General features: G+C 40.7%; 1 protein-coding gene and 1 long non-coding RNA gene across 5 annotated transcripts in view; one reads left to right on the top strand and one right to left on the bottom strand.

Moving 5' to 3' along the window:
• Window positions 1–799: 799 nt before the first annotated feature.
• On the bottom strand, window positions 800–21,214 carry LOC137147736 (uncharacterized). 3 transcript variants are annotated; one of them, XR_010918318.1, is made up of 5 exons: window positions 12,135–12,279; window positions 6,361–6,419; window positions 4,497–4,611; window positions 2,299–2,408; window positions 800–1,814 (listed from the first exon to the last, which is right to left on the bottom strand). It is a non-coding gene; the product is annotated as an uncharacterized lncRNA (long non-coding RNA). The 3 variants fall into 3 exon arrangements; XR_010918317.1 differs by lacking the exons at window positions 6,361–6,419; window positions 12,135–12,279 and adding an exon at window positions 20,824–21,214; XR_010918319.1 differs by lacking the exons at window positions 4,497–4,611; window positions 6,361–6,419; window positions 12,135–12,279 and adding an exon at window positions 20,824–21,214.
• Window positions 21,215–21,311: 97 nt separating this feature from the next.
• The window catches only part of GARRE1 (granule associated Rac and RHOG effector 1), a 92,529-nt gene continuing 87,910 nt past the window's right edge, over window positions 21,312–25,930 (top strand). The window contains exon 1 of one of the 2 annotated variants that reach the window (XM_067540069.1): window positions 21,312–21,384. The gene's annotated coding sequence lies outside the window, so the exon portion shown is untranslated. The remainder of the gene's footprint in view (window positions 21,385–25,930) is intronic. The other variant, XM_067540068.1, reaches the window with a different exon arrangement.

Here is a 25,930-nt window from a genome sequence, read left to right as displayed (position 1 = left end):
TCAACTGTCATTCTGCATCTGCTGACTCAGTAACTGAATCTTTCCTCGGTGCTATCCAGGTGGCCAGTGTACATCTTCATGAGCCAGCAGAACAAGGGATAAGCTAGCTCCCACATAATTACTGCTGGTATATCAATATTGCCAATGGTAATCCACCAGTCAGGAAAGAATGTCCTGAACAGTCCTTTGTTCTTAAAGATGTGTGTGTCATGCACTTTCCCTGACCAGCCCACACTGATATTGGTGACGTGTCCCTGGTGATCCACCAACACTTGCATAACCATGCAAATGCAGCCCTTTCTGTTGATGTACTCTGTGGCCAGGTGGGTTGGGGCTAAAAGAGGGATGTGTGTGCCATCTATCATCCCACCACAGTTTTGGAACTCTAATGCTACAAATCCATCTACATTGCCAAGTGCCACAGTCCTGCATATCAGTAGATGATAAATGGCTCCCCACACTTGCATGATAATGATATCCACTGTGAATTTTCAAACTCCAAAATTATTTCCCACTGACTGGTAGCAGTCTGATGTTGCAAGCCTCCAGAGTGTGATTGCCAATCACATCTCCACTGTCAATGCATCTCTCATTCTGGTTTCCCTGTGATGGAGAGCTGGGGTGAGCTCAGCATACAGATCCAGGAATATGGCCTATTGTATTGATCTTAAGGGCCAAATGTGTTAACATAACCCAACCACTATCCAACATTAAATAGTGTTAAACAAAGTTCAGAGTTTGGTATAGAGAGACCTTAGGTTGCTTAGTACCATGGCAAACACACCATTAAAAATCCTTTTAACCTTTTATTAAAGACACAGAAAAGAAGGAAAAACAGTTAAAGCATTTGAAAAGTAAAGTATTAAGTAAGGCTTTCATTTTAACAATTTTTTGTTTCCTTTCCCTTTAGCTGGAGAGAGTATTAGAAGGAAAAAAACCTCTTGTATGAAAATATCTTAGATAGTATCAAAAAGGGTCATTTATAACTGTCCTGTTGGGTAACAGAGAAGAAGTTAGTTGAGATGAGCTGGAGCTATTGTTGTTGCTGTTGTTGTTAAAGTCCAATCCCATTTCATCCCAGATCATGGTTGGGATCCAGCTGGAGCTGGTAGGGGTGGCATCGTCATCTGGGTCCCTCTCTCTGGCCAGATCTGGTCTGGACAGCTCTCAGGATCAGGATGATGAAGGCTCCGGGTCTCAGGAAATGGGAGTGGCGGCAGACATGATGGTGAAGTTTGCTCCAGTAGCCTCTGTCCAGTAGCCTCAAAGTCCCTTTCTTTAAGGACCCAAAAAGGGAGTGATGGGTGGAATAGCCCATCCCCTCAGTATTTTGTCCACCAATTAGATCTAGTTTCCAACACACCAAGTTTGGTTCATTAATTTCTGGATCCACATTTTCTTGTTTACCAGTCATGATCTTAACACAGTTCTTGAGTTATATCAGCAGGCCTTTTCATTTAGACTAATTTGGTCTTTCTGTCTCCCTTTCATACATTTTCCCATCAACATTTGTTATTATAGGTCACTGTGACATCTCATGAACTTTTGCATACTTTTGACAGTTCACAATTAGGGTAAATTTGTCAGCCCAATTATCACAACAGGCCTTTTGCATCCAGAAATTCTTAAGCCACTGCTTATTGCCCCAAACTTGCATTACAATGCACTGTTTCTCCAGCCCAGAAGTGGCGCTCCCCTGTCTTCAGCTGCTGCATGAAGGACACCAACAACTTCCAATTATTTTTTATGTCCCTTAGCAATCAGACATTGAAGAAATACTCCAGTCCCCCATTGTTGTGGTACTTCCTGTGGATCTGCAAATACAGGAAAATTGTGCGTCTTGTACTGCAGTGTTCATGAGCATAGTGCAGCGCTCTGTGGGCTCTATGCTTCTGTCAGACATGGGGACACTGAAAAGTGCTGTGAGGGTTTGTGGGATCTAAGAAAAAAGGTGCAAAAATTATGAGATATGGATGACTTTATGGGATGGAGAAAGTTGTATGCTGGGAACTTGACTCCTAGAGCTCCCTGCATGACTCATTTCTACCCCACAACACATTGTGAAAATTTCCCAAAAGACATTGTGCTGGATGGTGGCACGTAGCACATTGGGAACCTACCCATGGTGCATTGCACCTTGCATCAACACAAGCACTTCTGGTGAGTATGCACAGTGCTACCACAAGCAGCCAAGTACACACACACAAGTGATATATTAACTTCAGCAGCTCTATGTTGAAGTAATTTACATCAACCAAAAGTTGTAGCATGCACCTGGCTTAATTAACACCTTGTAACCTAAGCTCTGCCAACTCTCTTCACTTCACTCTGACTCTCCTTTTGTCTCTTCTTCCTCATGCCTTTTTTCATGCTGCTTCCAGTATCTGGACTGATCTCTCCTTCCCCCTCTGAAACGAATTCTCAAGTCGTTATTCAATCCAAGGAAGGGAAAGGACTTAAGACTGTGATTCTGCAAGCACTTTGCACATATTTCATTTTAAGCATGTGAGCCATCCCACTTACCTCAATGAAACTACTCATGCATAAAGTTAAGCATGTGTGTGAGTATATGAAGGATCAAGACCTGAATAAGGATCTTGTTATTTTGGCCTCAGTACAGACAGCATCTTTACTCACTGCCTTCAAATCCCTCCTTCTAATACCCTTATTTTGCTAGCTTTCCACAGCTAACCAATTTTATAATCTCAGTGTATTCTACTGTCTATTTCTTTTCTTTTGCCCTACCTTAGTCTCAGATTTTAAAATCTGGTTCTTTCTCATTTCATACACATTTGATTTTTTAATTGTGTCTGCCATTTCACGGCTCTTTCCCCCACCCTTTCTTCTATGTTGTCCTCATTTCCTGATTGTTTTTGTTTCTAATGTAGATTGTATAAACTCCTTGGAGAGTTTTAGAATAAAAACTATTTTTGTAATGTGCCATGCAAACTTTTATGGCATAAGAGTGGCATGCTCTGGTCGAAGTCCTACTCCTAATCTTTAGAGTCATCAGTGGAAGAAGGCTTGTAGCTGACTCAGGGACTGCCACTCTGTCTATAGCCCACCATAACAGCTGCACAGTACAGAAACAGTAAGGCCTTGTCCACATTAAAGAGACCAATTGATTTTATAGCAGAGGGCAGAGAAGAGATTCTGACTAAAGAGGTTCATCAGCTGAAGCAGTTGTTGTCTCCGACAGCTGACAGCTATCATAACAGCTATACACATTCTAAACAGTTTAAGGCAGCCCTAGTGTGGATGCCAGGCAAATCTTTAATGGAAGATGGCTAGTGTAGGCAGAGTGGTGCAAAATAACTGACTGAAGCACAATCAATTGAATGCTTTAATGTCAATAAGACCTAAAGCTATCTGAGCCTGGGGCATAAATCTTAACGACTAAGACAGGATGTTTTTTAATGGAGGAACTTCTATTACAAAGACTCCTATAGTTGGAGATCAGAATGAATCTGAGCTTTGCCACCTTTAAAGCCCAGTGAAAGGCTTATCCCTATTAACAGCAGCTGCAGAATGACCCAGCTATGTTTCTCATGAAAAAGACATTAAATTTCTGCATTGGAAAGAAGCTTCAGAATAAAGGAGGGATGGTAGTATGATCCTTTTGGTTCGAAATTATTCTTTCTAAATGAGATGCATAAGACGTAAATACTTCTGATAGGCGTTTTACATATACCAGAAAGGCTAACTGGCAAAATTAATAGATAATCTCTATGATCTATCAGAATCTATCAGAGAGAGCAAGTCTATGATAAAGTGACTGATTTCCCTTTATTCAAATTTTATGGCATTCTATTAATCTTTTTTCCTTTTTGGTTTTTTAATACTATTTTATATTTTTAAACCTATTTGAATAACTCATTACTAGAAAGCAAACCACAGAGTCATTTTGCTACAAAATCTTGCATTGTACATATGAGCAGTTCTTTTTCCATGAAGAAAACAAAATATTTTAATAGCAAAGGAAGCAGTGGAGTGGATGGTTCAGGGGTTTGGTAACAAGATAGAGGGCCAGATTTTCAAAGAGCTCATTTAGGCATCCGAATAAAGTGGCCAGATTTTCAAAAGTGCTCAGCACCCATCAACTTCCATTTCCACAGTGAGAGAGACCTGATCCTGCATTCATCACTCATGCAAAACTCCCACTGATTCAGATAAGATCAGGCCCAATCCAACCCTCACTGAAATCAATTGTGACTCATTTTCTTCAGTGAGAATTCAATCAGTCCTAGAGAAAGAGAGACACACTATAGTGGTCCGAGTATAGGATTAATACAGAACTCCTATGTTCTGATACTGATACCCACAGTTGTCTTGAGCAAGTCACTTATGCCTAAATTTTCAAATGTATCCATGAATTCAGAGTGCCTCAAATTTCTACTTCATTGTGCAGGTGCTCAGCCCTTCTGGAAATCGGACCAAAGGTGTCTCCAGCTGGGCACTTTTGAAAACATTGGCCTACATGATTTGCCCAGAGTTACCTAGTGAGTCAGTGGCACAGCTTGAACTAGTATCCCAGTCTTCTAACACCCAGTCCTGTATCATGTTTCATGGCACTATTGAGGTTTGTCCCGCAGTGTATGAAATTCCTGTTGGCTAGAAAGCAGAATTATGTTTTAAATGTTATCTACATAGCATTTTTCATATGACTCAAACGACTTTACACAGTTGAACACAATGGCCCAGATAATCCACTCCCACAGGAAATACCCACTGGCCTCTGGGGATAGGAAATCTCTCTGAGGATTCCCTTGTGAAGAACCCTCCTACATCATCCTGTCAGTGGAAGCGGGGGGTCTCTCACAGAAAAGGCTGTAGAACTCATCTCTAAACCTTGCAGATCATAGAAAACAGGCAAGAAGCTCAGACCCATCTGTGCAGAGGCCCTGAGCCTGCATGAGTGCTCTGGTCTCCTGCCACCTGCACTAGCGCCCTGGCAACTTGGCTCCACAAGGGGTATGATCTGGCTCTAAATAACACACAACTAAAATACAGCCTCTTTGGGGGTGGAAAATAGTAATTGTTTTAACATTGCACAAATCTATACCACAGTTTAAAAATAAGAGAAAATACTGTATTCAATGATGCAGTGTTAAGCAGTTCCACAACATTAATCACTCTAACCAACAGATGGCAGAACTGCATTGATTGTTTGCTATTCATACATAAATTAGTATGCATAGCACCATGCCTCATAGTTAATTACAGTGTCCTGTACTTTTAAAATGCCTTTACAATCATGTAATTTAGAAACGATATTCTGTTCCTGAAAAGCACACGTGAACATATTAATCTCTTGAACCTGGCCATAGTACTAGTGTCTGACTGAGAGAAGGAAATAATTAGTAAAATCATTAAGGGTATGATTTTCAGAAGCCATCAGTGCTGGCCTAACTCTGCTCCCATTGAAGTTAATGGTAAACTTCCATTAACAGCAGTGGGAAGAGAGTTCTGTCAACACTGAGTGCTTTTGAAAATCCCACTCTAAAAATACTATAGAAGTGTCCCAACTCACAACATTCAGACCTGAATTTCCCAAACTTTGAAAGTGCTCTGATTTTATAATGGTGTAAGAAATCTTGCCTTCTATAAGACACAGTTTACTCAGAGAGAGAGAAAAAAAAGGCCTGTAACTGCAGAAATCCCAGATAACAGAGTCACTCGCCCAAATTCCACTCTAATGTGAGAGAACACAACTCCCAATGAGGTCAATGGCAATATCCACTCTAGGGATATTTTTCAAAAATTTCCCACTGCTGTTAACGTCAGTTCAGCTGCAAAAATGGCATTAGACAGAGATCCATCAATATTTTAAACACTTGATATTTTTACCTCTTCAGAGCAGGTTTAGATAACACAGTGCTTAAAAAAACTAGCTTCAGGCAATGTGTTCTTTGGACTCAGGCTCCCAACACTGTTAACACTGATGGAGCATAACTGGCACTAACACCGCTCAAGAAGTTTTGAAAAATGATCCCAATATAGACTGGGCCAGTGGGATCTGTTTTCACCAATGCTAGTTTGGTCCACTGTCCATGTTTCAGTGGGTTTCTCATATCTTCCAGGTTTGTTTGTTATGTAAGCAGGTTTACTATTCCTCAGTCCCTGCATGCTGTTGAGATGCATTTCAAGTGATAATTTAAAAAGCAATAAATCACCCAGCTCAGTTGATATATATCCAAGAGTTCTGAAGGAGATAAAGTGTGAAATAGCTGAGCTACTAGCAAAAATATGTAATCTCTCATTAAAAACAGCCACTGTTCTACAGGATTAGAGGGTAGCTCTTTTTTTTTTTTTTAAAGGCTCTAGCAGTGATCTGCGGAATTATAGACAAGTAAACCTTACATTTGTAGCTGCTGAATTGGTTGAAGGGTAACAAGAATGATCATGGACATGGAAAAACTCTGCAATGAAGAGAGAGAAAAAAGATTGGAATAGTTTACCTTAGATGGAGATGACTAAAGTATATAAAATAATTAATGGTAGAAAGCAGATGGAGAATTTCTATTCTCCCGATCTCATAACAAAAGAACACGGAACATTTAATAAAATTAAAAGGTGGGTAATTCAAAATCAACAAAAGGAAATACTATTTTGGGCAACATGTAATTAAACTGTGGAACTCATTGTCACAGGAAGCCAAGGCCAAGAATTTAACAAGATTAAAAAAGGGATTGGCCATTTATATGGAGCTCAAGAAAATCCAGGGTTATCACCATTAATGATAAAAATTTTGTGGAAGGTATATTAAATCTCATGCCTCAGGATTTAAGACAATCTCTAACTACTACAGACCAGGATGAAACCTGAATGGGGGTAGAGGGAGGGCATATTACCTAATATATGCATACTGCAGGATTCTGAAACCTTCTTCTGAATCCTGGTGTTGGCCACTGTCAGAGACAGGTTACTAAGACATTGGACTAGTTGGACGTTGGTCTGGTCTAGCATGACAATTTCTAATGTTCCTATGTCAGGTCCACAGTGCGTGCAATGTTACTGAGAGTCACATTCTGCAAAGCTAGCACTTTTTTAGTGATTCTGGAGCCACAAAGTACATGTTCAGCAAATCTGTACAAGGATATCCAATATCCAGCAGTAGTTTCCTGATTATTCATCATTTATTGTGTTTGTGATGGCAGGTCAATTTATTTATTGAAAAAAATCTACTTAGTGTCACCATAAACAGTTATGCAATTTTGCTTCCAGATCCATATCTCTTCATTGATACATAGCTCCTCATGAAGGCATAATAATCATAATCATTAATTAAGTTAGATTTGCAGTGTTTTCTAGTGGTTGTGGAGGTTCCAGAGTTCTGTTCTGCTCTGCCATAAACTCACTTTGGCCTGGATCACTTCTCCTATGTAGTAAGGAGGATGCCCTGAGGACAGAAAACTCTGTCAGGGTACCCCCAGATTCCACTAGGGGAGGGTTGACACTTGCCTTCCTGAAAATGGCCAGCAGTCCCTCCACAAAACCCTGAATCCAGGAGGATCTCCATCAGTCCCCCCACCTTTTATGTGGAGGTCCATTGTTTCTGTCTTAGATCCAGTAGATCCCAGATCTCTAGGTCTCTGACATGACATTGCAGCTTCATAGCCAGTTTGCCTGGAGACTTAAGTTTCCAGTGCACAGAAGGCCATGGATGAGTTGGCTGCATTAATATTCTGTTTGGTTTTCTGTGAGGCTTTAGGGATGGTTTACATCTCTTCTGGCCTGTCTCATGGGTAGTCCTCCCCCTCATTCTCTGACCTGCCAACTACCCAACTCTGTATCTCTGACCCCATGAAGGAGGATCCATAGGGCAGGCGAACCAGTATAATGGAGGCAGCTGTCATCTCCATTTGTGTCTAATGGGGGATCTGTGTGAAGGAGAACCTCCTCCCCACTGGCTTGCCAATCCAGCCCTTTGTAAGGACAACTTAACCTTTTTGGGTCTCATTGCACCCATCCATTAAAAGAGTATAATACTGTTGCCACACAGGAGCACTAACAGGTTTAATTAATGTTTGTTTAAGTCTTGAAATCCTCAGAGGAAAGGTGCTCTGTTATTTCACCAAGTATTTATCATTTTAAAAACTTGATGCCTAAAACTTTAATGAAACATTAGAAGATGACAGTAGTTTAATTGTTTCATAATGATCAGATCTCTTCTTCTTTTGAGTTTCATATGTAACTGAATTATATATTTACATTGAGGGGAGTATAGGTCTCATTATTTATATGGTTTTGAAATATTAGAATGGTAATACAATTCCAGTTTCTTAGGGTTTTGGTGTTTGTTTGCTTTAAGAACAGACACTTTTCCCTGCATTTACTAGCAAATGCAGAATCGTATCACTAGCAACAATTATTTTCCTCCTTCTTTTAACCACAGTTTTGCTAATGGTACCTGGACAAAGTTTTTCCATGATGCCTGTTTCAAATAAAGGTCATTATTAGTTATTCATTATCAACTATCTGCTCCCAAATTCACATCCCCTGTCTTCAGGACAAATTCACCCCGGTTTAACTCCCTTATAGTCAACAGAGTTTCACTGGAGAGGAATTTACCCTGCTATTTTCCTGTATCTTGAATCAAATACAGCAAAAAGCCAGGGTTTTCTTCTGGAACAATAAACAAAAACCTTGAACATTCAATAGCACCGGCTGCAATGGAAATCACAGGTTCAAATGCTGTTCAAGAACACATACTCAGCTGGTAAAGAATTGCTTCATATTTAGATTTCTGCCTCCAAGTTAGAATCTCCTGGTCTTGGCAATTGTGCTGTAAATGTTATTGTTTGAACACAAATGAACATTTAAACCTTTGACTTCAATGGGATCAGGATTGGGCCCGACGTATTACTCCTTTTGAAGCAGCAGATGGCATTGAAGAGCAATGCAAAGCTGCTCTCTACTTCTAATTTGGTGTCTAAACTAAGTCCTTTCCCCAAAAGATAACACAAGTTGCTTTCTCAGACAGGGATTCCTCAGTGAAAAACCAACAGCAACTCTGAATATATATTCTTACTGTTTACTGTGGAAAGCTAACATTATTATAGAAAGATTATGCCTGATTTGGTTGTGTTATCAAAATTGGTGGATTCAGTTTATCTGAAGCATATTTAGAAATTATATAAAAACATTAACTAATCAATTATCACAACATCTGAGTGTGTTTTCGTTCCCCTCTTTAAAAATAGGGAATTTGAGGCAGGGAAGTTGAAGTCGGGTACTACTATGAAAAGTGATTCTGGAAAAATAGCTTTGTGGGTTTCTATCTTTATTATTGCCCTTTTCCAGCTTTCAGATCAAATTTTCTCATTTTACAAATACTCTAAGAGATTTTTTAAACTAGGCATACATATTCAAAGTGGGATCTGAACATCGAGGACTTCATATGACAGGTAATGGTGTTTCTGAAATCAGAAACAAGTTAACAATTGTGTTGATGATGCCCAAGTCAGAAAAAATGCTTGCTTGCTCTCATCTGTCTCTCTGCATTGGCTCTGCTATGCTAATAAATTATGCATCCAAAAAGTAAGTAGACATGATTTTGTGTGTACATACAAAGCGGATCTTTCTAGCAAGGTTTTATTTTCCTTTATTTTCATGACTATACCCACACTTTAGGTGACTTGCTAAGGCCACAGAGGGAATTATTGTCTGTCTATCTTGATTATGTAAACATGAATCAATGAGCTAGGGTAAAATCCTGGCCCCATTGAAATCAGAAGCAAAATTCCCATGGACTTTGGTGGAATCAGGATTTCAAGTGTTGTATTTTGAAAGAAAAAAATTGCAAAAGATTGTTACTTAATTTTGTAAGGTGGCTAACATGCCTGATATCTATGGAACAACAACTACTTTTCCTGAGAGGTTCTCATTATACTTATTCTGAGAATATATTTACATTATTGAGAGTAAAGGTGCTAAAAGTAATTATTTCTGAGAAAATGCTAACCTTCTTCTGTAAAATGTACTTTTTACATATGAAATATTTTTAATATAAATATGTAATTGAGAATTGCTTTGGTTGATAGCAAAATACATTTTTTACATAATTAGGAATTCCTCCTGATCCCATTTTGATGAACAGCTATCTTATTATTACTTTAATGGGATCAGGACCAAGCCCTCCATATATAGTCTTCAAAATATGCTTGCTTCTTTGAAGAATGCTTGCTTTTTTCCAATATTTGCCTGCACTGCATTGGGTAGTACACGTTTGGAGGATTAGGGCTTTCTCTAGATCAAATGGGAGGTGACTTCCATTGATGATATATTGCTTGTTTGCACATTATTCACAGCTCTATGATTTTTAGATTATCAGGAACCCTTACTGGGGAGCAATGGCACCTGGGCAGTAACATTCATGTGTGGCAATGTTTGGTATCTGAACCACCTGAGTTAAAAGTTTTAACACTTATGGTTTGCAGTGCTGCTGTTCCCACTGCTAGTCTTCCTCCTCCTCTCAGAGTGGAGCTGCTACTGGGTTTATAATAGACATAACTGGAGTAGCACTGGTGTGCCAATTTGTGTCTGCTACACAGGGGCCTAAAATAAAAAACAATTGGATAATGCCATTTGGTGTACTGCAGTTCATACCGTAGTAATGTAAACCAGTATGTCAGCAAAGATAAACGATTGTTCAGCAACATGCCAAAGTAATCTCTAGGTCTTAAAAAGTAGAAACAAACCCTTTGATATTCATTTTTAAACAGGATTTCATAAGATCATTGTTTGCTATCATTGCAATTTAATGAATTTGTGTCAGTGAAAGACAAAGTATTCTATCAATTAAAAAAAAAAAAAGAATTATTAATAGGGTCAAAAACCCTCTCACTAATAGTACATTCCAAAGTACTACAGCTGGCCTCAGTTTCAAGCAAATTGCCAGGTAATTTATACTTCTGTTTTAGAAGAAGAAAGAGGATAACACCATTAACCTGATTTTTTAAAAAGATTGCCAGAATACAAGCTCTCATTTCTCTGCAAGGATCTCTCTTCATAGTCCCTCTATAAATCTCACTACTTTTGTGGAAAATTGATCTACACACACAACCCACTGTTCCCTCTTCATATTCTGTTTGAACTCTTTGCCCATATGTTTTTATTTGCCTATGTGAGTAACACAGTTCTTTGAGTTTGAAAAGGACTGTGAACATGTGTGATGCTACAGGAATGATTATAATGCAAATAATTGCAGGTTCTTAAATTGCAGGTACAATTTTGCAATCCAGCCTGCAGTGCTGAACCATTTTGCAGTGCAGAGTATTGTCAACTCCCCAGCACTCTGAGATTTGTAACTGTTTGCTGGATTACAGGCCAGATTGAGACCATTTGAAAATGTGATTCTTAATTCATACACTGTGGATCCAATCCTGCTTCCAATGAAGTGAATCACAAAATTCCCATTACCTTAAATCAGACATATTATGGAACTACACTATTTGCTCCACATTTATATCAGCAGATGAATTTCTGTTATATGATTTTAGGTCCCAATCCTGCAATGAGATCTGGGCAGAGTCTGCTTGCATGGATCTCATTTCAGGATTAGGGACATATCTTTCAAAATAACTTGATAAAAGAACAGAAGAGGGTGCTAACAAGTTTTAGGTCTACTCCACTGTTATTTCTGTATCTTTATCTGTGAATCCTGGAATTAGATGTGTTTCTTTTATATACTGGATGTATGTGCATTCTGCCCAGGTTTCTGCCCTTATATTTGAAATATGTAGATAGGATTAAATTCAGTTTGCTATATGTTCACCGTTTATATGCTCATGGGAAAACAACTATAGTATCTAATATGGTCAAGGTATACATCTACATATTTTTTAACTTAGTCCTAATTTTGCACCCTGCAATATTGTCAGTCTCAGGTGTTCAAAAATCGTGAGACAGAGCCCTAAAAAAATGATAGGTTGGGTTGAACTTCTCACATAATCCCACGATTCCACGAGCTGTAGCTTTAATAAACACCAGATAGCACAAGACTTGCACTCAGATTGCCAGAACTGGCAACACTGGATCCTGTCAATATATTATTTCCCTAATATAAAGAGAAAAACACAATCCTCTTAGTGCCAAATGTGCATGGCAGAAAGCACACGCCATCCAAAACCTACCAAGGGGCCACTCTGCAACAGAAGTCATGGGTTTATCGTTGGTGAGCACAGGAGTCAAGTTTTTGGTTCGGTGTTCCTGGCAATGGCAAATCACATCTCCCCACAGCTGCACTGATCATTCACTCTCCTGCAGCAATAATCTGTACAGTCAGGGACAGTGTGTGCTGCTGGTTTGAAAGCAGAGACATATTAACAGTGCCTTTGTATTGCTCATCAGTGTACATTTGTTACCATTTCCATGTCAGGATGGTTGTTATCAAGAAAAAATGTTCACATTTCCATTCTGTCTCCCTAGCTCAGGATGTTGCTGCTGGTGGCCAGACCTGTAGATATCGCTGTTTATCTAGTGTCTTCCTCCCTGTGTAACATTTGGTACAGCGGAAAACAAAGACAAATGTGACAAAAAAAATGTGTGCACTTGAAACATTCAAATCCTTGTTGTCGGCATTTCCTGTGGTAGAAGCCTATGCATGATTTCTTTTAACACAGGGAGGCTGGTGCGCCTACAGCAACTACACGATCATGACAAGCTCGAGGTCTGGAACCCAGTGGCCGGGGAAGGTCCAAGATGACTGGAGATCTCCAACTTACATCAGCCTTCATCAGCTTTCACAGCTGTTGGATCTAACAAGAACCTCTTCTGCCTGATCCACCATTGAGGACTTTGGGTGGGGGTTGTAGGGATTTGGCTCATGCTTTGACTGGCACCTCCCCTCAGACCTGTTCACCTTGGGTGACCCTACCAGGAGCACGAAGCTCCCAACAACATAGCTCTGAGGATCATTGAAACACACAAGCTCCTTCACCACAGCACGGTGACACTCCCCAAAGAGGAAATCCTTGTAACAACCTATAGTTCATGCATCTCTTACAGTATCTGTGGAAAAGCAGTTAAGATGGCAAAATACAAATATATTGTACTGCACACCTTGAAACATATTGAGGTAATCTTTGAACTGGATACAAAATTGGCTGTAACAAACACTAATGGAATATAAAAGAAATTTCTTATGAGATATTTTAGGATATGTCACTTTTACCTCATATTGAGTTAGCACATATTAACCATGCAGAAAGTGAACCTTATTGTGATAGAGTCACAAAAGGGTCCTTTCTTAATATGGAAGCTGTTTCTAATGCTTACTGTAATTATGCATTTCAACTTATTTTTTCTCCTTGGTTTATAATAAAATGAAGTCTATGAATTACAGCAATAAGGCTATACTCTGAAAATGTTCTCTTGTTATAAAGGAAGGAGAATGGATGTAGAGTCCTACCACACATTAATCCCTTATGCATGCTAATGCCCCCTTTTTAGGATTCCTAGCATCTTTCTGCTGTAACTGCAAATGTCCCTAAGAGGAGTACAATTTGTTGATAGTAGAATGCCAATTTAAATAATTTAAATGAGGGCCCATATGGTATGTGTCTTTCTCTTATTCAAATTCCAAAAGAAACCTGACATATGCAAGCTCTGATAGCAGAAAAGAGCTGAATGAGTATATATGGACTATTTATTATTTTCCTTTATTACTATCCTCACATCTTTTGGTCACTTTCATGACATGCAGCTAAAGAATCTGAGGTACATGTATTTGTACTATAATATCTGATCAATTAGTATGAAGTTCATAAAAATCTGGAAGTGGAATGCAGCAGCTATTTAACTGTGGACAGCAAAAATAGCAAACACTTCATACCACCCAAACCTCGAATTTTATGAGAATTTAATATGTGGTCAATTGCTAGGACTCTACAAAGACAGGCAGGACTATTCAGTGAAGGAAGGGAGAGGCAGGACTTTTGACTCGTTCCCCTGCTGGTGGACAGGCCAGGTATGTTTCATCAGACTTCTCCTTTCACTTACATTGCATTTGCACTGGTATAACTCCAGTGTGCCTGATTCACTGTTGCTCTGCACCTTGGGTAGTCATTTCGGTTCACAAGTTGAGCAGGAGATATAGTAAAAACACTTAGAAACAGTCATTTCAGGAGAAAGTTTAGGTTGTGGTTTATTTTTCATTATTATTGAGAAAATGTCTTGCTGTATGTTTGTACAGTGCTTAGTACAATGGGTCTCCAATCCTGACTGGAGCCTTTGGGCAATACTGTAATAAAATAATATTCATATTAATAAAGGAAACTCCAGAAAGGAGGTGTGCATGGCAGTGTGTATGAACTAGGGATGTAAAGTATCACACGGTTAACCGGTTAGTATTAGTCTTACCGTTTACAAATTGCATTATCCGTTTAACCGTTCGCTGCATGGGGGGAGCCGACTGTGCACTTGGGGGGTGAGTGGGGGACATGGTGTTGCAGGGAGGGAGGGACGATGGGGCAGGAGGGCTGGGACATGTGCTGGGGCATGTGCAGGGGTAAGCCCTGGCAGCTTAGGGGTTAATTTTGGTTCCAGCAGAGGTGCCAGCATGAACAGCAGCGAGCTGGGCAGCAGCTGAGGGGTGCCCAGATGCAGGGTCTGGGTGGGTCGGGCGGGCATAGAGGGTGTCCCGCACCTAGGGCAGGGCCAGGTGCACGGCAGGGGGCTGATGGGCAGGGCGCGGAGTGCCTGACTACCACTCCCGCAGGCTGGGGGGACAGCGGGCTCTAGGGGGCGGTGTCGTCTCACCTTGGAGGGCCTGTTTTGGGGCAGTCGGCAGGCGTTGGGAGCGGCAGTGCCTCGGCTCTGGAGGGCCTGCTCTGGGGCAATCGGCGGGCTCCAGGGTGGCGGCGGGCTCTGTCCCTGCTTTATTACCCCCTCCTGTGGGCTGGGGGGGGCGGAGGGCTCCAGGGGCAATTGGAGGGGCCAGGGCCCCATGCAGTGGCAGTGTCGAGGCATGCAGCTCCCAGGTGCGCCTGTGCCCCCTCCCCCCGCAATCCTCCTAGGGAAGTAAAATATCGTAGCGGTTAACCGTTTAAATGATATAAATTTTAATTGTTTAAACGGTTGTTTTCCTAAACGATATTTTACATCCCTGTGAACTAAGTTTTATCAACAACACTTTCCTGCACATTATTAAAGAACTGTGCAGGGTTTCAACTGTGCAACATCCATTGACAGAGTTTCTCAGCTAGAACTCGGCACAATTATTTTCACAATATCACATTCTCCATTACAAAACTCCCTTATTTAGCAGCTTTTCATAACAGAAAATATCCATTATAGGCCAAAGGTGATAACATTACCACTATGGCTGTTTAGGTGAAATTGCCTTTGCTACAGTACCCTCACCAGTGCCAAAGCAATGCAGTAGTTTTCAGTTCCCCATGCCGTAGTAAACATTGCACAGAAACTCTTTAAAGCAGTCTGAGTCATAGCTTTACCAGGCCATTTCCCAAGTATTCTTTCTTTAAAAAAAATATTTTCCTCAAGATCTACAGCTCATATGTTAACCTGTATGTTGAATGTGAATGATTAAAACTGCCTTATATGTCCAATACAAGATACATACTGATTGGGGCCAAATCCTGGTAATCATATTCATGTGAGTAGTCTCCCTGGGATTAGTCATATGAGGAAATGGAGTAGGATTTGGCACTTGGTGTCTTAGTGAAATACATTTTGGAAACAAATCCAATGGGTAGTCTATAGTAATGCTTGTTTAAACCTCTCTGTCAGTGCTGTAGTCTGTTCTATTCCTCCTTAAGTGGTGTTTTAGTACTAGTATTTTTTGAGACGTGAATATATATAATAATAGGACGGGTCAGTTACCGAGAGTTAAGATTTGTTCCCATTCAGAACCTTACACTGGGATGCACTGAATCATACAATCACATTTCTAAACACACAAAACATCATATATCTAATCTTCATTCACATATGAAGTGCATATCTGTTTTTATGGTTGCTTGGCTTCAAGGGCCCAATCTATCCATTGCAAACTACAATTCAATTTTGCACCTCGCAGGACCAGGCCCCAAATGTCTCCATATGTTCTCCATTTTCTATACAGTTCTAAGCCCACTGCTGGTACTTAGTCATCAGGATAAATTATCAAAAATGGACTTGTCCAATATTTCAAAAGCCATGCAAACTACTTTGCCAGCATCCTAGTTGCAAACTGCATTTTTGTGGTTTTGCAGGCTAATTCCTTTTCGTGAAAGTTTTAATGAAAACAAGCAGAATGAGATCCCAGACATCTGAATCATCAGGCATTCGAACAATTAAACATGTGCATAAGAAGCTGATTTCCTGAAATAAAGATATAAAATTCAGATGACTATTTTGTGTGTGCAACTGGGGTCATTCCATGTCTGTACCCTGTCTGGCTGGTGGGGACAGAGAAGGGAGGTTTAGTTTACTTCTGAGTTCAGTCCTCCAATTCAGCACAGTGACTTGGAGGCAGTTGTCTCAGTAAAATTTCTGACCAGATCTCTAAGGATGCCTTCTATTTAAAAACAAACACTTCTGCTCCATCTCTGGACTAAGGATGTTGACCTTAAAAATAACTGAAATTCTTCTGTGGTCTGTAAACGAAGTGGATTGCAAGAAGACATGCTCACCTCACTCTTCCAAAACATTCTTACTTGTTGGCTACCTTTTGGAAAGTTTATTTGCTGCCAGTCAAGTGAGAATTTTTGTTTTTAATAATATTGATGACATCAGGCCCGTATATGAGAAAATCAGCATGAGAAGTTTAAGTACACTAGCTGGCAAGACATGGAGCAGATCCAGCTCTCACTGAAGGCAATGGAATGGCTCCCATTTACGTCAATGAGAATTTAACTGGGCCCATGGAATTAAGAGTGATTTGTAATTATTAATTTTTACCGTGGTGAGTATTTTAAGAGGCCTTTTTCAACTATAACCCGAAATTCAATTTTGTTTGTAGCCATGTAGGTAGTCATATGCATTCTTCCCAAAGTCTGGCTGGCTGAATAGAGGCAGGGGAAGAATTTAGCAAAGCAGAAGGTTGGGGGGACAAATCATTAATTTCTTCTGTCATTTGGTAGTGTTTATAAGGAAACTGGGCAAGAGACCAGTGCTCATTTGAGCCTCAGGTTGAGCACAATGGCCAGTCTGTGCAGTTAAGTGCAGGTCAGCAGCTTTTTTGTCAGGCAGAAAATAACTAGATTTCATGTGTACGAAATGGGATTTTGATTGCACAGGGCTCCAGGACAATAGGATTATTCCCACCCTGACAACTGGAATGAATGATTTGTGACATTTATTTTTAGAAGTCTTATTAGTCTGTATGTATGCCAGAATTGTCAAATATCCACAGACAGCAAGAGCAATCAAGCTACCATCCAGTACAGAGATGTGGCCTCACAAAACTATAAAGTATTGTACAAAATGTACTGTAATATATCCGTTTCTAAAACTGTCTTTTCATTACAGTTCAGCCTCCAGTGCAAACATACAGTTCAAGTATCAATACTACATGGCTGCTGTTGTTCATGTACTTCAGCATACGATAACAAGAGGATTTATGCACATCTGACTTACAATAGGTATCCTCAGAAGGGATAGCAATGTTGATACAACAGAATATTACTGCTCTCCACTATTTTCCAAAATTATTGTGAATTTCTCATGCTTTCTTTTCCTACATATAACATCCCTGACAAATTAAAAAAAAATCCCTAGTAAATCAGCTTTTTCCTTTCCTGCACATAAAACAACCCATTCTTTAGGGCTTTTATTGCCAGCATTCATTTTCCTAATCTTATCCCACATCTTGTTGATAGGAATATCCTCATTAACTTTAGCACAGTAAGATGTGGCCAATTCTGCCCTCTCTCTGAGCTAATGGTTTCTTCCTTTTACAACCCATGAGATCAGGAGCACTCATAGTACATTTAATGGTATTAAAAGCTGGCTTCCTCTCTCTAAACAGCATTGTTACTTTCTTTGTTCCACCAACACACAGATTTCCTTCCTTTCCTATTCAACTGAATTTTTGGAAAGTGCTTCTCAGATATCTTACTACTAAACATTCATAGGAAATGAATAGATGTAATTAAATACATCCATTGTATGCAAATTTCATTACTCTAATAGCTGATCTTATTGGCATCTGCTCAAAGTTAGGAAAAAGTAAACAATATGTTACACCAGTAATTTACAAAGCATTAATTAGGATATTCAGCTACACATACAGGAAAATTATTGAACTAGAATTGTCACAATGAATGTCTCTATAAATGGTCAGAACATAATGCATTTTCTCCTTAGTTATACAAGTATATTACTCTTTATTATATATTAGGTAGTATGGACTTTAGTCAATCTGAACTGAATTGAATTGGCATAAACCAACATACACTGATCATGTCAAAAAGGTATTGATGGTTTTGTTGTTGTTGTTCCATTAATGTAATCAGGGTCACAGATTTTTGCTTCAGAGTCAGAATTTTATAATCTATAACCTTCATCTATAGTAATTCTAACAATCAAAAGGTCTAACTTTTAGGTACAGACACACATGTTGAAATGGTTAGCTTTGTAAGAGTTGTATAAGGACATGTAAGGCTATATTGGAAAGCAAAATCAAAATGATAATTTTAAGGCCTGATTCTACCACCTTTACTGATGTTACTTTACTCTGTTTTATAGACTCACTGCTTCAATAGGATTATTTGTGTAGCAAGATATCACTCAGTGTGAATAAATGAAGCGAAACCAGGCCCAGAGTGATCATTAAGACTCTGATTTTGCAAATACTTAAGCATATACATAACTTTACATATGACTAGTCCTTCTGAAGTTCTAAACTATTGGAACGGTCAAAATCTAAATCATTTTAACATATAAGAAGCAAAAAAGCAGAGGCAAAAAAACTAAATGGCATCTGTTACTCAATCCTGTAGAGCTTTACCAAACTTCAAGGCAATACTGAGTTATGCACCAGCACATCTTTCATTTTTCATCCAGCATTGCTCGTCCTTGTCAGTCAGAGGCCCTTCTTTCTACCTCTTCTTTCTCACTCCAGTATTTTCTAATATTTTATTACAAGGGAGCTTTACCTGACATCTACTATACAAAGGACAAAGCAAACTAGTCAGGCTGAAAAATAACACCCATGCCCCCTTGCAATATAGCCAATACCCCTTTGCAATATAAAGGAATACATGTCTTTGTATTCTGAACGGTAAGATTATCAATCGCCTTTGTATTTAATATGTTCTGAAAATGTATTTGATGCCTTCCATGCCTTTAGAATAGCTTCTATCCCTTTTTGGCTTCACTCCACTTTTTCTTTCTAACCTGGGTATTGTGTTGCTTTTCCCGCATTGCTTCAAAAGTCTTTTCCTTCTCATTCTCTCTAATCCTTTCTTGTCTTACATTGTGTTCTCCACCTTCTTCCTTATAGTGTCTTTTTCTCTTTTCTTCCCACCACAAAAGTTCTCAAATCTCAGCTTCTCTTTTCCAACTCACTCCTCAATCTCCCCTCTCTATGCCATAAATTGCCACCCAACTTTTGGTTAAAACAAAGTAGCAGTCTCTCTGTTCCATCCTTCCAGTAGAAGGCTAAATGCCAGGAGGGCCACTGTGCTTCCTGACTCCCCACTCTGGTGAAGTAGTCAGCAGTGCTCCAGCCATCTCTTCCCTAGCTGCATCTGGCCCACTTGCCAGGGTCATAGAACTTGAAAAATTCCCCCAGAGACCTACTAGTTGGAAGACTACATTTGTTATCAAGAGGCAGATATGGAACATATGAAAAGGGCACAGCAAGAAATAGGCAGATGAGAAGCCCAGTCCTTCAGCTGCCATCAATTGTTAAGAAACCAGTGGCTCCAGGGATTTCTACCAGGGAGCTATTCTGCTTGAGTACTCTCTCTTTCCTAGTAATCTCTGACTACAAAGTAAATTTACAGTATCACTACTTCTCACAGGGTTCTGATTAGCTGCACTGAAATTGATGTAAATTCTTGTTAATTTCATTCTGTTACTATTTTATAAAAAAAGCCAACTATTTGAGCATTTGTTCTGAGTTAATGAAAGCCCATCGGACTTTTAGGCCATTGGGTCAAAGCACTTGTTTATCCCTAGACTAACAGTTCTTAAACTACTCTATGAGGATTACACAAATGCTACATTTAAATCCAACCTCCACCTGCCTATTCTGTGACTGCATTACTCTCCTGTTCATTTTTCAAATTAATACCCCATAACATTAAAAAAATTTAAAATATACACATTACTCCTCCTCCTTCATTAATCCTACTTCCCCTCACAGAGGAGTATTACTGGCTTTGAAAATCCATTGCTATCTGCAACCAAGTTTCCTGTACAGACATGAAATCTACATCAATATCCAAATTGTGTGTTAATAAAATTGTTTAAACTCTTGCCCTGAAGACGCCACACTTCAAATATATCCTGAAGCGTGAATAAAACCACTAGTAAATACATCATGAGTGACTGGTCTGAGAAAGCACTTTGCAGATATGCTGCACTGAAAGACAAAGTTATCACATTCCAAACTAGTCTCATTTAACAATGATTTGAATTGTATTAAGTTGTTTTAATCAGCATTTTTTAAAAATTGGGGACAGGAATAGTTAAAAACCTCCATCATAAAAAAAATAATTTCTACACTAAGGAAGGCAACTCATCCACCTATTACATATCAAAGTAGCAAATCTCATTAGTAGCTTATGCAGCTACAAAGTCATTAATTTCTTTCCCTCCTTCACCGAGTATTAACAACCTAAGCTTCCCAGCATCACGACACCCCCCCATCACCTGTTTCTCTTATGCTGCCTTTGAAGTTCATTTATCCAATGCCTTCTTCTGCTGGCACATCACTGCAGCATCCAGCCCCTTCTCTGAACGCTGCAGGGCAATGCTGGCGCCCCTCGCCTGGAGCGGACACCTCAGGGGGCTCTGCACCAGGCGCTCAACTGGGTGCGCTCTCGGGTCAGTCCGGACCCGGTTCCAGGGAGAGGGAAAGAGCTAGGGAGAGACAAGGGAGCGAGTGAGAGGAAGGGGAGAGAGCAGGAGGAAGGAGATGAAGCCTGACTCCCCCTCCTCACCGCTCGGGCTCCTCATCCTCCCTCTCCCCGATTAGCTCCCCTCTCCCCTCACTGCCCCATTGGGCCTTCCCCACGGCCCGGGCCCCTCACGCCCGGCGGCCCCTCCCCTCCTGTCACTCGCCGGCTCTTCCCCGCCCCGCTCCGCCTGGTCCCTCCCCCCGGCGCCCGGCGGAGAGAGGAGCCGCCGTTTCCGGAGTACAGAGCGGGGCTGTTGGCCGTGCCGTGCCGTGCCGTGCCGTGCCGTGCGGGGGTGACTTGCCGTGGCAGGCAGGTGAGCGACCGCCACACCCGCCCCCAATGGCCCGCGGGTTTAGCCGTCTCCTCTCCTCTCCCCCACCCACCCCTCCACCCCGCGGTGGGTTCCCGGCTCGGCAGCAGCCGGGGGGCCCTGATGGGGCGAGGGACGGCAGGGGCAGCATTAACACCCCCCAGGCCGTGAGGGGAGAGGGCGTAGTCGTCCGTGGGGTGGAGGGAGGGGAGCCCCGTGGCTGGGAGGGGGCGCTCCCGCGGGGGGGCTGGGCGGGTTCGGGGGAGCCCCTCGGGAGTCAGCGTCGGGTAGGGGAAGCCCCTGGGGAGAGGCTGTGGGGTGGGCCCCTCCGGCAGAGTGCGTGTGGGGGCTGCTGCTAGGTGCCCCCCCGTGGGTGCAGGGAGGGGGATGTGGGGTGCACCGTAGGGGCCGTTTCCACGGCGCTGCTGCCACATACATTCCCCCCCCACCCCACCGCTGGTGACCTGCGTGTGAGAGTTTCGGGTGAAACCGGCAGGGACTGCGCCTGCGGGAATTCCAGTGCACCTTCCTGCGAAATAGTGACCCGGCCCTGAAACCCTCGCTGGGTGAGACAAGAACGAGCCAATGTGAGAGCTGCCGCTGCCAGGCTCTAGAGAGGCCTTCTCTAATCTCACTCACTGGAGTCAGCCTCCCCGAGAGAGGGGAAAACATGATACAGACCCAGAACAATGTGTGCAGAGGGATTCGTAGCTCATGCAGCCACCAGCCTTGTCTGGTTGTATAAATCCTCTTATCTCAAGCCTTGTAAGCATAAAAAGGAGTGAAATTGTGACCGCTCTGTTGACTGCCGTTTTAGTCTGTGTCTTGCATTATATTATTTTTTATGGGACTAGCCGGTTGTGTTATGAGACTGTGTGACTGCTGCCTTTAATCACAGAAAGGGGATATGTCTCTTCTGAGCAGCAGATTTCTAAATACATTAATAACTCGTGTAGCTAAAGCTTTTCTGAAGTGCCTAGGACACTAGTATCTCAGTGCTGATTGTCATTGTAGCTTGCTAAACCTATATCAACTTGCATACATTTTATTTACGATTCCTTAAACTTCTTCCCTGCTACCTTATTCATACAGATAAATGTTAGTGGGAGACTGAGAGATTTTCATTTTGGGTTGAGGTTTAAGATTTTTGACCTAGTATGCTAATGCTGCCTTTTTCAATTTCCCTCGCTCAGCTTGAGAAAGTCCTGTTGTGAGGTAGTTATATACTTAAATGAAGAATTGGTAATATATCTAGCTATACATTTAACATATAGATGTTGGTTTAGATGTTGTGAGACTCTTTCATGACAGTCACAGGTATGAACCAACCCTCCTCCTCCTTATTACATGCATTATAGTCTGATCAAGGGTGTGATATAAATGAATAATGCACGGTTAAGGAACTGTTGCTCAGTTCTTGAAAGACTGTATAGTGCAAAGTACTATGCATAGACATGTATTGAAATGTAAAATTGGACTGGGTTTGCATCTTCTCTTAAACTCCTGATAGAAAATGGAATTGTCCACCTTTCTTCCCCAAAGGATCACCCTGTTGTAGAGCCAAAAGGATAGAGGCCCTTCCATGTTTTATTTTTTGCTTCCATATAGTCTCTTCTGTAAAAAGACTCCTGCATGTTTAAATTAATCTAAAACTGTCATGGGCAGATCAAAGATATTCTTCAGATCAGCTTCCAAACTTTTGGATGCTTATTAATATCTCAGGTGTGAGGAACTGGGCTGGAAATCTACTAAAAACATGTTTCCTGGGTGTTTTCCCCATGCTTCTGGTAAGGCCAGAAATACTCAGACATCAGCCTTTCCTATTGATATTTTGTTGTTTCTGATTCAGAACCAGGAAGTGCACAGGCGTGCGGAAATTAGAAATAATGTATACAGGGTTAGCCAAAATCCTTTTTGAGGTTCAAATATTTTGGTCAATTGTTAAATAATCCCTAGTCCAAAATAATACCAGAATAACTGGTATAAATTCTAAAGTTCTAAAAATTCTAAATTTACATGCTGAAACCATTTGCTTGCTCACTGGAACCCGTCCTCAATGCCTTATGCCATATTCTTTTAATCTTTATCCTTTTCTCTTCTGGTGTGTCTACACTCCTGATCTCTTTTCTTTCACTTCTCCCACAATGTCCATCATGCTTAAATACCTTTTCTTCCTCCCGACTCAATGCACCCCCCTAATCACCAATTATCCTCTTTTGCAAAATAAGGGAAACACATTTTCCTGTCCTGTAAGGTGGGTGCATGTGTACACTTACCTTTATGGGTGGTAGTGATTGCACCTTTCTGTAGTGTCTCTTGTCTCTGATAAAATATGATATCCTATGGAAAAATATGACCACTATAGTTGCTTTTGTGGGAAAACTGCCATCCCAAAGCAATGTGGAAGAAGATTTACAAGTACATTTTTCATGGTGTTTCTTGGTGCAGTGAGGAGGAGTATAATGATGGCACCAGGGATACTATTAGTGACAGCTGATTAAGGAGTGATAATGTGCTTTCCTGTTCCTAAGACCTACACATTGTTATCATTATTGATACTATCTCACATATATAAAGCTCCTTTTATTCCAATGAATCTCTAAGTGCTTTACAAACTCTACACAGATAAATTAATGCACCACTGAAATGCAGATCTCAGATGAAATGTGTCAACCCTTTAACAGTGCACAACAATACTACTTGACAGTTTAGAACAGGAAGTGGAGAGTATCTTCTCATTGTAACTGCAGGGGTAATTGAAGGTAAGTAGAATGTTACTACTAGAGTTGGATGTTAGCCAGGACCCTACCCCAGCTCTTATGATGAGTGCCAGGAGACCATTAACAACTACACAGGGGGTCAGGACCTTGGTTTTAATGTCTCATTTGAAAGATGATGTTTCAGTAGCATGTGTAACTCCATTACAAAACAACATGCTGGGCCTGGTTCATAGGGCAATTTATGTGATTAGACTTTACAAAATATAACTTGTGATAACATCAGATTTTATAGAACAAGATGGTACGTCTAGACTACAGACAGCTTTTTGTATTTTTGTGGTAGATTTTGGGGAAGTACAATTGTCTCCCTAATTTTTCCCCATTTCCTCTTGCCACTTTTCACTGTGGTATTTGTGTGATACTAATCTTCCTCCATTTTTGTAAACATCTGTAGAGTAATTTTGGAGAATACAGATTATATGGAGAATTCAGATAGTTGAGGACAAAACAGGCTACCTGTGAATTTTTTTTTGTCAGGGCTTGGATGTGGTGTTTTTGTTTTTTTTCTGATAATACACTGGAGATTTTTAACTAAAACTTGTTTAACACATTAGCTGTTTTTTTGGTAGAAAAATGTTGATTGAACTCAGTTCCAGTACTGCAGGAATTACTTTTGCTTTGTAAATCAGGAGTATGCTCAATGCCCATAATAGAATGATAGTGTGATTAGAGAATAAGCCATATGGGTTGGTTGAATCTTACATATTTTGGTATAATCTGGAAATACAAGAACAGAATCCTGATTTTTGTTGTTTAAATCTTTTCCAAACATATAATTGGGGGAAGCTTGTCTTTTTCTTATCAGAATGATGTTCACTTTTAATGTTCTGATCTAACATGCCAAGTTTCAGAATGGACTTTTTAAAGGGAGTCACGGAATGTTAATGTTTTCATCTCATGGCCAAAAGGTAGGAGTAGGATAAAAAGACTCATTGTGACCTTTTCTTTCCAGTGAAGCCCTCGCTACTATGATTCATGCTACAGTCACTTCAGTACTAAATTACTCCAGTGCACTGGACCTTGAATCCATTCTGAAACCAAAGCTGGCAGAGGATGTGGTTCATGCTTGTTAAGTAAGGTATCTCACTGTGAGCATATTACACTGGGGTTGCCTGTGGTTTCTGGATAGTATCAAGAATTTCCCAAGACTTACTGGGATGAAGGCAAATTCCTCTGAAGCAGGCCCAGACCTGCTGTCCGATATCTGTAACATTAGAGAAGTGGCTCTGTGAGATTTTCATTCTTGAGTTAGGCAAGCTCCTGCTTCATCAATACAGATTGTAGATCCTGCAGATATGGTCATGTCTCAGAAAGGATAGAGGCAGAGAGTAAAGAGGCATGGAAGCATCCTCAGAGAGAAATAAGGCAAAACCCCTTAGTGTCCAGATCTCTCCTGGAAAACCTGTGGCTGAATCTCTGAGATCTCTAATCCCCCTCCTGCCCCATCACCTTCATAGTTCAAGAAGATGACTTCCTGTAAGCCAAAACCTACAAAGGCTCACTAGGAGCATAAGAGGCTGCTAGTCTAATAATCAGAATACCAGACATCCCTCTTCGTATACGGCCAACAGAAAACAGGAACACTGGAAAGATGAGATCAGAAAGCACAGACTTAAGGGGGAGACAAAAGTACCTCTTTCTCCTTGGAATACTCATCTCCTGTTGCAAGATTGCACAGATAAAGACCAAAAAGTTCAGAAGAAGTAACATTCCTCATTGTGGGAGTAAGGGTAATTCTGAATCAAAACCCAAAGGACATGAGGAGGAAG

This window comes from Emydura macquarii, unplaced genomic scaffold (assembly GCF_026122565.2).
Source record: "Emydura macquarii macquarii isolate MOO-44397 ecotype Brisbane River unplaced genomic scaffold, CSIRO-AGI_Emac_v2 contig_561, whole genome shotgun sequence".
In the NCBI taxonomy this organism is placed as follows: domain Eukaryota; kingdom Metazoa; phylum Chordata; order Testudines; family Chelidae; genus Emydura; species Emydura macquarii.
Note: the sequence above shows the minus strand (reverse complement) of the source record. Positions and strands in the feature narration are given on the sequence as shown.